Below are 13,600 nucleotides of genomic sequence, written 5' to 3'. Positions count from 1 at the left end.
ATACAAATACACACATTAAAAAAAAAAAAATCACTGGGCAGTGGTAGTGCACGCCTTTAATCCCAGCACTTAGGAGGCAGAGGCAGGCAGATTTCTGAGTTCAAGGCTAACCTGGTCTACAGAGTGAGTTCCAGAACATCCAGAGCTACACAGAGAAACCCTGTCTCAGGAAAAAACAAACAAACAAAAAAAACCCTTAAACTCCAGGTGTGGTGGTACATAACTTTATTCCCAGCATTTGCAAGGCAGAAACAGACAGATCTCTGTTAGTTCCAGACCAGCAAAGGCTATGTAGTCAGTCCCTATCTCAAAATGGATAAGACAGATCAGGCAGAGTATCATTGCAAGTTCAAAGTCAGTGTAGTTAAGGTAATGCTACCCAGGGATACACAAAACCTAACTCAAAAGAGAAAGGGAGGGCTGGAGAGATGGCTCAGCGGTTAAGAGCACTGACTACTCTTCTGAAGGTCCTGAGTTCAAATCCGAGCAACCACATGATGGCTTACAACCATCCATAATGAGATCTGACACCCTCTTCTGGTGTGTTTGAAGACAGCTATAGTGTACTTAGATATAATAATAAATAAATAATTATTTTTAAAAAAGAGGAAGGGAGAGAGAAGAAAGGAAAAACAAAGACTGCCCAGAGATATGACAACAATGGTTTAGATATGACAGATTCCATCCGTCTCTTCTTTAAGGACTGTTGGAGCCCCAGATGTACTCGATCACATGACCTTACATGTGGTAACTTCCCCACTTATGGAGTGTTTACCAGGAGCCAGCCACCTGCCAAGAGCTTTACATATCTTGTTTCATTTCATTCTGTGTCTCAATCCCCCACTCCAGCTTGTTTGTTTATCCACTTGCTGTTCTCACTGTGTGAGACAGTGCACTTGTGTGGGTGGGTGGGTGGCTGCAAGCATGCATTGGTACACATGGCACTCAGAGGACATCTTTAGAAAGTTCTTTCCTTACAGCATGCCACCAGGGAATCAGACTCAGGCTTGGGCATCAAGCTCTTTTACCTGATGGACTATTTCACCAACTCGAGTTCAGGGAATCGTTGGAGCTTAGTATTGTGAGCATGTGCCATCACATCCTGCTTGACACTGTGGCTTTACAAAGCTATTGCTAAAGCTGTCATGGTGGCTCAAGCCTGTAACCCCAGCAGGAGCAGAAGCAAGTTCAAGGCCAGCCTGATTTACACATTGAGTTCTAGGACAGCCAAGACTGCATCATACCATGTCACAAAACGTCAAAGCAAAACAAAGTTAGGGGCTCTTTTCACACCTATTTAGAATGAGGAAGCTAACCAACCACCTTTGGTAAACTTGTTAAAGATCTCATAAGAAACTTGAATGCCGAGCCGGGCGTGGTGGCGCATGCCTTTAATCCCAGCACTTGGGAGGCAGAGGCAGGCAGATTTCTGAGTTTGAGGCCAGCCTGGTCTACAGAGCAAGTTCCAGGGCAGCCAGGACTACACAGAGAAACCCTGTCTCGAAAAACCAAAAAAAAAAAAAAAAAAAAAAAAAAGAAACTTGAATGCCACACAGCAGTGGAACATGCCTTTAGCCCAACACTCTGGAGGCAAAGGCACACAGATCTCTGGGCTTCAAGGTCAGCCTGGTGTACAGAGCTAGTTCCAGGACAGCCAAGGCTACACAGAGAAACCTGAGAAACCTGTCTCAGAAAAACAAAGAAGATGGAGGAGGAATGTGAGGAGGAGAAGAAGAAGGAGGGGAGAAGGAGGAGGAGGAGAAGGAGAAGAAGAAGAAGAAGACAACACTGCCGCCACTGCCTCCACCGCCATCCACCTGAGATAGGACTCAAATCCAGACCAATTTTTAAAACCAGTGCTTCAAGCCAGTACACTGATGCACACCTGTAGTCCCACTTGGGATTATAGCTCCTTACTTTGTTTTGCTTTGACGTTTTGTGACATGGTGTGATGTAGTCTTGGCTGTCCTAGAACTCAATGTGTAAATCAGGCTGGCCTTGAACTTGCTTCTGCCTCCTGCTGGGATGATAGACCGGTGGTGTAAACCTCCACTTGGGAGGCAGAGGTGGGAGGATCAGAAATTCAAAGTCATCCTTGACTATGTTGTGAGTTTGAGGACCAACCTTGGCTACATGATATCCTATCTCAAAAAGAAATAAATGTATTGCCGGGCATGGTGGCACACTCCTTTAATCCCAGCACTTGGGAGGCAGAGGCAGGCAGATTTCTGAGTTTGAAGCCAGCCTGGTCTACAGAGTGAGTTCCAGGACAGCCAGGGCTACACAGAGAAACCCTGTCTCCAAAAACAAAAAACAAACAAACAAACAAAAAAGTGAACCCTAACAGTAATGCCGGAGAGTCTCAACTCTGTTTACCCAGGTGTACCCACAAGGTGTGTGAGCAGTTCTATACCCAGAGGTGATACGGTTGTTTGAATGAGAAAAGTTCCCCATCAGCTCAGGTGTTTGAATACTCGGTCCCCAGTTGGTGGTATTGGCTGGAGAGGTGATGGGGAGGTGTAGCCTTCCGGTGGAGATGGGCTTCGGGAGTTTAAAGCCTCACCACCAGACCAGTTTGTTCTTTCTGCTCTGTGCTTGTGGTTAAAGTTCTGATTGATTTCTTGGCTTCCTGACTCCGCTCATGCTTCCTGCTTGTTATATGTTGTCTCCCTGACAGGATGGACTTCTATCTCTCTGAAAAAAACCCAAAAAACCAAAAATACTCCCCCTTCCTTCTCCTCCTCCTCCTCTCCCTCCTCCTCTTCTTCTTTTTCTTCTTCTTGAGAGACAGGATCTCTGTAGGTAGACATGGCTTCCTGGAACACACTATGTAGACCAGGCTGGCCTCAAACTTACAGATATCTGTCTGCTTCTGGCTCACAAGCACTGAGATCAAAGGTGTGGGACTCCATATCTGGCTAAACTCTCTACCTGCCTCTGCCTCCCATGCGCTGGAATTAAAGGTGTCCAGCTAAACTCTTTCTTAAACTGCCTTTGGCCATGGTGTTTTATTACAGCAACACAGCAACAGAAAGTAACTGTTACAGATTGGGTATCCTCAACAATGAGATGAGACAAGGAAAAAGGAACACTCAGCTTGCTTAGCCAACCATCCCTATGACCTCAGAGTGGATTGTGAGAGTCTCACGCTGTGTACAAATGATAATGACTCTCATCCTAAAAGTACCCTGAGTTGAACCGACAAGAGATTACTTGATATTTGTTATACAGATAGCTAAAGAAGGACCTAGTAGGTGGATTTTCAAACATCACACAAAGGCAGACCTGCTCTGGATGTATCTATCTGCCTGCACCTTTCCCACTCTTGAGGGCTCTAATGCCACTCCATAGACACTCAGGGAGAGCCACACTAGCCACATGAGACCCCCAATAAATCACCGCAGTGGGAAAGGCCTTGAAGCTTTCATTATGTCCCTGTCTGAGTCTGCTGACGTCCCTTCCAAGCATGTTGTTACGTCGCTATGAAGTTAAAGGGACAGATGGCTCAGTGATTAAGAGCACTGAGGGAGGGGGCTTCAGAGGAACACTGTTCAATTACCAGCACTACAGGATGACTAGCAACTGTCAAGTTTCAAGGTGATCTGACGCCCTCTTCTGGCCTCCACGGGCAATGCACACAGCACACACAGACACATATGCAGGCAAAACACCCATGCTCATAAAATAAAAATAAACAAATCTTTTAAAAAATCTAAAAATAAAATAAAGTGAAGTTAATGGGGGCAATTATTGCTTCACAATACAAAAATAAATGAGTCAGGGGCTGGAGAGATGACCCAGTGGTTAAGAGCGCCGGCTGCTCTTATGGCTGGCTTTGGCTCCAAGCACCTATACTGGGTGGCTCACAATCATCTTTAACTCTAGCTTCAAGGGACCTGGTACCTTCTTCTGGCCTCTGTGGGCCCTAGGCACTCACATGGTGTACATACACATATGCAGTCAAAATATTAATGCACATAAAACAATTCTTTTAAAAGAGAAAGCCAGGCATGGTGGCACTTGCCTTTAATCGCAACCCTAGAGAGGCAGAGGCAGGAGAATCTTTGTGAGTCCCAGGTTAGCCTGACCTGCACAGAAGGTTCCAGGCTAGCCAGGGTGACAAAGTGAGACCTTGTCTCAGAGTGGGAGGGAAAGAGAGCGAACACATGAAAGAAAGCTTGCATTCTCTTTAAATTAATTAACTAAAACATTTTAATTAAACAATTAAAGTATTCCTGTACTTGGACATTACTGTCTTTCAACTGAGAAACAAGATGGACCAAGACAATTCTCCACCTTCGTGTCAGGAAAGAAAGCCTGAAACCAAAGGACACAGAGATTTTGCTTTTTTTTTTTTTTTTTTTTTTTTTTTGCTTATTCCCACATATACCTTGGAAGTAGCGGGGTGGAACCCAGGGGAGAATCTTTTTTTAAAAAAATTAGAATCTTGGGCCGGGCGTGGTGGCGCACGCCTTTAATCCCAGCACTCGGGAGGCAGAGGCAGGCGGATTTCTGAGTTCAAGGCCAGCCTGGTCTTCAAAGTGAGTTCCAGGACAGCCAGGGCTATTACAGAGAAACCCTGTCTCGAAAGAAAAAAAAAAAATTAGAATCTTAATGTGTATCCAAGGTGTGTCTTGAATTCAAGATCATCTGGGCTCCCGTCCCTCAAGTGCCGTGGTTTCAGGCATGCCTTATCACCATCCTCCATGAAGACCACTGGACTGATCTTGTTACCAACAGAAATGGATTGGCCTGCTCTTGGCTCTGGCTTCAGTTTATCTAAAATTTACATGTTACCTGATCAAAAACTGTTCCCTCCCCTCCTCCCTGCCCCCCTGTCTGTGTTCCCTGCCCTCTAGTGGTGCTGGCTGTATACTACATTGGTGATCTTGACTGTATTTCAGTTTACCTCTTGTTCTCTCTCTGCCTACTCTAGAGATGTCCTTTCATGGCTGGGACCTGACTCAGAAATTTCTAAGGCACTGAGCCTTCCTCCATCTGAACTTTAGGAAACTTCTTGGCTTTGTTATCTTGTGGGCCCAGAACTTTGTGTGTGCCAACTGGGCAAGTATTCTACCACTGAACTAACTTCCCCAGCTCCAACCCCTAAGAGAGGATTTTCAAACTTTAAAGGTGTATTTCCGACTTAGTATGCAATGAGACCTTGGAGCCTGCACTTGTGTTAAGCACCCTGCGTGGTGGTGGTGGTAGCAGTAGTAGAACTCTGATGAACAGTTATTCAAGGCCCATCTAGAAAGAAAGGCTTTGGGTGCACATGGCTATAACTCAGTGGCGAAGGACGTGCTTCCCATGAATAATAATGATGACGATTAAAATAATTCTCTGTGACTGCTCTCCCCACTTCCCTCTCTCTCACCCTAGCTCTTATCTACCAAATCCCTGCACAAGCACCCATGGGGTTTGCAGAATCTGGGGCGGAATGTAGTCACTTCCCTTCGCCTACTTCAGTATTGTGTTTCCAGAAGTACCCATTTTGGCTAGTCACTGAGGAAAACGGCAGCTGCCTGTGGGCCACCAGCCCATGCCAAGTGAGGTCAGCAAGAAAGAAGCTGACAGCAAATGTGCCAACTGTGGGTCTGCTGGATTTCTGCTGTGCTAAGTGGTTTAAGGAGTTTCTTCTTAACCCCCTACAAGAAACCACAGATTGTATTATCTACACTGTTTTGTAGATGAAGAAGACACCATTCCTAAGCTCACTGCCAGTCAGCACTGGAACTGGAATCTGTTTGGCTAATTCAGTGGTTCTCAACTAGGGTGGATTTGGACTCCCCAGGGGATATTTGGGGACACTTCTGGTCGTCATAATTGGGATCATGTGCTACTGGCACCTAGGGTAGAGGCCAGGGTGGTACTGACCTTCCTACTATTAACAGGGCAGCCATGTTCATAAATTCTCTCTATCAAAACATCAACAGTGCTAAGGTTGAGAAATCTCCGGCTGAAACCCTGTCATTTGGCCTTGAGGTGGGTGGGAGGAGGTTAGAGAGTGGAATAAAATCAGGAGGGCCACTGCAGAGGCCTCGAGTGAGGAGGGAACAGGGCTCCTATGCTAGGGATAATGGAGAATAGGGCAGCTTGTTGAAACTTTTCTTTCTTCCAAGCTTGGCCAGAGCCCTGCTCAATTTCCCCCAACTCTGCCAAGTCAGTCCTGGGACTTCACACTAAGTTTGTCCTGGAGTGACCCTGACTCCAGCTTGGAGCTGGGCAACACATTTACCTGGGTCTTCCCAGGAGTGGGTTAAAAGTCAAAGAGAAGTGGCATCTGAGAAGTTAAAAGTGGGGTGTGGGTAAAGGCAGGAGGACCCCATCAATCAGCTGACCTAGGACGAGAGCAACTGAAGCAGCAAAGAGCTGGTCCAAGAGACTGGATTCTGACCCACTAGGCTTATCTTCCACAGCCTTTCCTGTTTAGGCTTGGGCTCAGTTTCCCTGCAACATCCACAGGAGCCTCTATAGAGCACCCACACTCAGCTGGAGCCTCTGGAGCACCCACATTCTGCTGGTCACCAGGACAGGCTCCCCACTAAACTGACAGTGGTGACAGGAACTATCTCCCGTTCCAATCTCCTCAGAAGTCTGAATAAGTAAGGGACAGATGTTGGGGAGAGGCGTCGCTCTTGGAATGATGGAGAAAAGATCATGAAAAGCATACATTTTATGGTCGGGGTTCCATTACTGTCCATGACCACCCATGGCGGGGTTGAGGGGGAAGGGCAGAAAGGAGATGGAGAAGGAGGATGTGGTTAGGGCTGATTCGTCCCCTGGGGTCGAACAATCAGCTGTTACTGGGGCGGAAGGCAGGAAGTCTCCTTAAAGACACAAAATTCTGAACGTTGAACTCAGGATTTGAAGCAAGCCCAGCAGTCACCTTAGTGGAGCCCATACTGGCTATCTCAGGCTTCCCTCTCATTTCTTCGGCTCAGATGCTCTCACTTAGAAAGCTTAGATGCTCTTAGAAATGACGCAAAAGTCAAGAAACCCCAGGCCACAAGTTTCTCTTTGGGGGTGGGGAGGGAGTGAAGAGGTGGTCCCAGACCTGTCCCTTTAAATAAGCAATTCAGCAGCTTTTGCCAAGTCATTGGGTTCATTTCGGTTTTTGCCCATCCCCCGCCTTTCAGACTCTGATTGGCCCCTAGGGAAGGAGCCGCCTCTTCATTGGCCTCCACCTTTGAAATCACTTCCCTAAGTAGGCCTGAGTCAGAGAAGCGTTTCGGAGGGCGGGACTGAATGGGTGTTAATCTTAGAACGGGGTTTCTGGCTGATACTCCTTTGGTAAAGATCTTCCCCTAATTTTTGAAAAGACGCTTCTTCTCTAAAAGTGAGGGCTATGATATGAATCTTTGTTAAGGACGTGCCCCTTGAGAGGCCGTGGGCTCTTCGGCGACTAAGACGAGACATTCACTAGAAAAGATTTCACTAAACCCACGAGGGATAGACTAGACCTCCAGTGAAGATTGGGCCTGTGCGGGTGACATTTGTCCCTATACCCCGAAGACCTCGAGCTAGCTCTCCAGTGAAGACTGGGGCCGTGCGAGTGACAGTGGTCCCTATACCCTGAAAAAAAGTCCTATTTGTGGGAAAAAAAAAGACTTCGGGAGTTCTGCTGCATCGGTGGCTGGCTTCCATCTTCAGTTCTACTCCTGTTGCTTCGCGTGCTCCACCTTCGCTTAGCTCAGGCCTCCTGTGAAGGTTGGTGAATCAGTTTTGAGGCTGTCTAAAAGAAGTTCCAAGAAGGAGGGGTTGTAGCCCTTTAAGGACTTCCCCGCGACCGATTCAGAGATCAGTTTAAAAATGCCAACTCACAGAGCGCGCTGCATTCTGGGAAGCTGAGTGTCACCGTAAGAACTTCATTGACCGGAATGCACTGCAAAAACACACGCCTATACTTCCACTTCCTTCTGCTCTTTAAACTGTAGTTTGACGTAAAACTGGTCTAAGCAAGTTGCCTAGGCCGAGGGTTAGCCACACCTTTTCAGCTATTGGCCAGTTGGTTAGTTGGTAGGCGTGGCTTAGAGCAGCTCCTCCAGGCAAGGGGGTGGCCTCCTTGCCAATCAGAGCCCAGACGCCTGAATGGGCGGGAGTAAGCAGAGGTGCTGGCGCCCCCGAGTGGGTGTGGTCACGTTGCCCAGCAATGGGCGGTGATTGGCCCTGGGTGGTGCATTCGCGGCTCGTGCGTCACGACGCCGCCAGCTGATCGGAGACTGGAGCCGGTGTGTGCTGGGCGCTGGGAAGAGACAGAGCGGTCGGCCGTGCGGACAGGTCGCAGTGATTTTGCTCCTCTGTCCTCAGCAACCCCCGCACCCAGCATCAGGTGGGTGTGATCTGGGGACCCGGTCATTCCTGGGGGAACCGCGGTAACCGGGTGATGGGGAAAGTAGGGTCCTGACGGCCACACCCTGCCCTTCTGGGGGAGGGGAGAGGGGGCGGCGGGGACAGGGGCGCTCTTGGGAGAGGAGCCTGGACTCTCCTGAGTAGTATGTCTGGACGTTTAAAGAGAAAGTCCCAGACAGGAGTCGTGGCAGAAGGTTTGGAGAAGTAACTGGGGAGGAATAGGTGAGGCCAGAGGGCCGGGGGCGTCTAACCCCGACGCCCTTTGGTTTGAGGATGCCCGAGCTGACCATTTAGCCTAGGGAGGATCTGGACGAGCGAGGGGTGCGGAGGTGCACTGCCTCTACCGGCGCTGACTGGGTCAGGGCCAGTTCAAGTCCCTGGCAGGGAAGGGGTCGCTGGGCGGTCCGGCCCCTCCTCTCGTTCCCTCCCGGGGATGTTATGTAAGGGGGGAGGGGAAAGGAGTAGGGGGCGGCGGTGCGGAGGCCTTATGCAACCCAAAGGTTAGGGTTTCACCGCGGGTTGGGCGGAGGTTGGGGGGGCGGACAGGAGGAGTGCCTGGAAACTCTACCCGCACCCCCCCCCAGCCTAACTGGCTGTCTTGGACAGAGAGAAGGTCACCTTTGCACCTCCCCCCCCAGTATGTCCGGTAGAGAGGCCCCTAGCCCCGGCTTGGCCTGACCGCCTGGGAAGCCGGCTGGCTGGGTGGGGCGCCTGGGTTAGTCATCGCTGGGCTCCCTCTCTCCCCACCTCCTGGCCAACTCTTGGCCCCTCCCCACGGCCTCCGGTTAGGCTAACGTTCCCACCTCCCTCTGGCCCTAGTTTCAGTCTCCAACTCATTTGGCCTGTCACCCTGGCTGTCAGAGTAGGCTAGAAGCTGTCATGGTGCCAGCGGGTTGATGGAGCAGCTGGTCAGAGGGTCAGTGCCCTGGGCCCACCCCGCTCCGCAGCCAAGGGCACCTGCTTGGCACAAACTCTCAGCAGCCAATGAACCCTGTGGTCTGAACAGAGCTATCCTGGGCAGAGAGAAGTGGACAGAGACTGATCACCTAGGAGAAGGAAGATCCGACAAAGTTTATACTTCCCAAGAGGCTTTTGGAATTTGAAAGTTGCCCACCCTAGCGTAATCTTTCCACTCTCTGAAAATAGAAATCCCAAGGCAAAGTCTCCTTGGCCCTTCTATCTGGCAGTGGCCATGTCCTTGGACTGACTGTGCAGAACCACCCTCTCGGGCTCCCAGCCCCTCTAGCCTGCCACGCCCCCAGCCCCCTCCCTGGGCCATGCTGCAGGGCCCGGCTTTTCCTGCTGATTCATGCGTTGGAACTGTGGGGGCGGGGCTTGGAACTTGGAACAAAGTTCAGACGTGGAGGGGCCGTCAGACAGCCTGGAATTCATACCAGATGTACCCGGAATGTGCAAGCGGAATGCCTGGCATCTCTAGTCCTGAGGAAGCTGCCCAGCCACCCTACCCATACCTCCCTCCCCTCCTGCCTTTGGTCAGCTGCCCTCTCCCTCAGACTCCTGAGAGCCCCTGCTGACCTTCCAAACTCTAGTCCCCCTCCCCTTTCTAACCCTCCACAACTCCCCTCCCTGCAGCTGAATTCCGTAAGAACAAGTCATTTGAGTTGATCACAGAGTTCATATTTCTGAAGTACAATTTTTTTTTAACTTGGGACCTGGGTTCTACACCCTGCCCTTTGAATGCCGAAGATGCTGGGCTCCTTAGCAGGTTGCCAAGAGTTGCCAGCTCCTAGTCTGTAAAGGGGCACAAGGCAAGTGCATTTAGAAGCCTCTTGCTTCTTATTCAAGAACCCCTCATTAGAAGGTACTGAAAGTCCGCTAGAGCTAGGTTTGGATGGCCTGTGGGTCGCTGGCCCTGTCACCCAGCTTTCCCGTTTTTTTTTCCTCCCCTTCCTTTTAGGAACCTGTGCCTCCCACACCCTCACCTGGCTGAGCCGCAGTAGTTCTTCAGTGGCAAGCTTTATGTCCTGACCCAGCTAAAGCTGCCAGTTGAAGAACTGTTGCCCTCTGCCCCTGGCTTCGAGGAGGAAGAGGAGAAGCAGCAGCTTTGCCGATCATCCGGAAGGTGACAGAACTGGGGTGGGAAGGTCTGGACAGCTGGGGTGATGGCTTTATGGGAGGGAAACCCTGGTCCTCTGGGGAGCCCTTACCCCCACTGGCCCAGGAAAAGATTTAGGCTAAAGGCACTGTCTATAAATTGGGGAATAGGTGACTCCACCTCCCCAAGTTTAGTTGATGTCTGTGTGGTAATGGGGGAAGAAATAGAAGGAAAAGTCTGTCTGTTTACTGAGACTTCCTTGTAGGCCTGCGTTTCTTATCTTCACCATCACCATGCCAAAACACACACACACACACACACACACACACACACACACACTTTCCTTTCCACAAGGTCCAAAAGTAAATGTACTCAGGAAGGGGGACATTGAAACTCCGTTCTAAGTAGTCATTTGTGTATTTACTTTTTTTGTTTATTTGTTTGTTTGTTTGTTCGAGACAGGGTTTCTCTGTATAGCCCTGGCTGTCCTGGAACTCAGAAATCTGCCTGCCTCTGCCTCCCAAGTGCTGGGATTAAAGGCGTGCACCACCACCACCCGGCTGTATTTACATTTCTTTATTTATTTTTAGACTGGTCCAGATTTTGGGTTTAGGGGTACTCACCCTTACACCTGTGGATTTTTCCACCTGTACAATGGGGAATCTCATAGATAAGTAGGCAGGAGGGCATCAAAAGTCCACCAGTGGTGACTCAGAGCCTGGGCTCTGCTCTTCTCTTCTCGTGGATGGAAATAAAACAGCTCTTCACATGAATTGTTGACCTTCCCCCACCCCCTGACTACTCACCCAGCTCGGGGGGGATTGGGATGGAAGAAAAGGCTATGGTTAAGCCCCAGGCAAGCTCATGGGAGGCTGGTCCTCTACTGACTTCTCACCATGCATGGGTGGCCCCAGGCTTTCCCTCCACCTATAGCAAAACTGTAGCTCTCAGTTGGGTTCTAGCAACCACTGCCATTTATTTTCTGCCTTTGCTTTCCAGGATAGTGAGACTCTGCTCAATACTGTGCAGGCAAGAAATTGTCTCCTGCAGCAGCCATCAGGGGGGATGGGTTGTATGATGTGAGTCCCTTCTGCTGCCTCTAGCTCCTGCTTCATTCTCACGTATGGGCTTGGTCTCTGATTGTGGTTCACCTTTGGCCCAGTCTTCCTAACAGAAGATGGGTTCAGGGGGTACAGGAGGCTGTTTGTTGTATTTGGCAGGAGGAGGAGTTCTAGCCTATTCCCCATTTGTGAGAAACTGAAAGTCATAGGGGAGACTAGATTCTCTAATCCAGCCCCACTGCAGTCTAAGATGAGGGATAGGATGTGTAAGGGACTGTAGCAGACGAGGTGGGGAGGCTGAGTCTGCTCACACATTACGACAAAGATTGCCCTTCCCTCGACCTCGCTTGCTTTCTTTCCTCCTCCCTTCCCTGGCCACAGTGTGTCCCTCCAGCACTGGGTACATGGCTCTGCTGTCCTCATCCAACGTGGAGCCTGAGAGGTGAGAAAGGGCAGCCTGGAAGCAACAGAGGCAGGCACAAGACAGTGGAGGACCTGGCCTGGAGCCACAAGGGCCTATCCGGACATTGGTCAGAGAGGCACGTAGAAGCCTGGAGAACACCAGGAAAGAGAGCAGCCAGCCAGCCTCAGTGAAAGACACGTGCTTCCAGCCATCTCCTCTCAGGACCTGCCTTCCTGGGAGATGAAGGGCCTCCAGGAAGTATGGTCCTATCTCTACCCGCAGTTTCTATAAACAGCCTCAAGGAGCATGAGCCACCTCTGAAAGGAAATAAATACACAGCAAATTCAAAAGGCGATTCAAATGTGTAACACTGTGGGGAGACATATCTATGCCTGGGGTTGTAGCTCAGTTGGTAGGTTTGCTTAACATGCACCAAGCCCTGGTTCTGTCTTCTGCATTGCATAAAACTGGACAGGTTGGCCCAGGCAGGTCTGCAATCCTGGCACTCTGGAGGTGGTGGCAAAGGAGCCTACATTCAAGGTAATCCTCCGCTATACAGTGAGTTCTGAGCCAGCCTGGGCTACATGAGACTGTCTCAAAAAATAAAACAAAATAAAATAAAGCATTGGTTAGTAATTCAAAGAAGGCAGATGTGGCTGAAACCGTTTTCCCTGATCATAATACAACAAGCGAATGAAAGCCAGAAGAAGGCTCCTGTGCCTTGTGTGTGGCAGTACCAACCATTGTGAGAGATGCCTTTGGACCTGGTAGTTTGCTGTCTTAAAAATGTATCCTAAGGGCTGGTGAGATGACTCAGTGGGTAAGAGCACCCGACTGCTCTTCCGAAGGTCCGGAGTTCAAATCCCAGCAACCACATGGTGGCTTACAACCATCTGTAACGAGATCTGACTCCCTCTTCTGGAGTGTCTGAAGACAGCTACAGTGTACTTACATATAATCAAAAAAAAAAAAATGTATCCTAAAATAAGGATTTGGTTATAAAATGTTCATCTCAGGGTTGTAATAGAGAAAAATGGAACGCAGCTGTTTGTTTGGAAGTCCATTCCTTTTCTGCTGTCATGAAAATGTATAGCTAGGGATTGCCTAAGTAAATTATATTTATCTGATGGTGCTGTTCTGTGCAGCCATCCAAAGTCTTATAGAAGAAAAATTGAGTGGAAATATAAATATTGAATACTAAAAAGATTATAAAAAGTATGAGTTTGTGATTGTTTTTAAAATACAAATGCATACTTGTAATATATTTTTTTAAAAAAACACTGAAAGTAGATTCAAAATGTTAAGAATGGTTGTTTTTGTATGGTGGGATAGAACAATTGTGAATTTTCCCCTTGTTTTTTCTGTCTTTCTAATTTTTTAATATTGTGTATTGCTTTCATATGTTAAATAAAATACAAAAGACAAATGTTTTAAAATTTTTACTCTTTTATAATGTGAGTGTTTTGCCTGTGGGTGGTGGGAATCCAACATTGTTCTCTAAAAAAGCAGCTAGCGCTCACTTCTGAGCCATCTCTTCACTCCCTCTGTGTAATTTTTAAAAAAATATTTGTATTTTATATTATTTGTCTTTGTGCACCTGAGTGTGGGTGCACATTCTGCAGAGGCCAGAAGAGGGCATCAGATTCCCTGGAGCTGCAGCTGTTTGGATCTTCTGGTGTGGATGCTCAGAATTGAACTCAGGTCCTCTAGAAGAGCAGCAAATGCTCC

At 48.8% G+C, this 13,600-nt stretch overlaps 1 long non-coding RNA gene across 1 annotated transcript; it reads left to right on the top strand.

Annotated features, from left to right (window-relative positions):
- The first annotated feature begins 7,978 nt into the window (after window positions 1-7,978).
- LOC110305929 (uncharacterized) lies at window positions 7,979-13,308 on the top strand. Its single transcript, XR_015045024.1, has 2 exons — window positions 7,979-8,332; window positions 10,271-13,308. It is a non-coding gene; the product is annotated as an uncharacterized LOC110305929 (long non-coding RNA).
- The last annotated feature ends 292 nt before the right edge of the window (window positions 13,309-13,600 follow it).

The sequence above is a fragment of the Mus caroli genome, unplaced genomic scaffold (assembly GCF_978045245.1).
Source record: "Mus caroli unplaced genomic scaffold, Mus_caroli_1 scaffold_13, whole genome shotgun sequence".
Lineage (NCBI taxonomy): Eukaryota > Metazoa > Chordata > Mammalia > Rodentia > Muridae > Mus > Mus caroli.
This window is presented reverse-complemented; position numbering and strand designations above follow the sequence as displayed.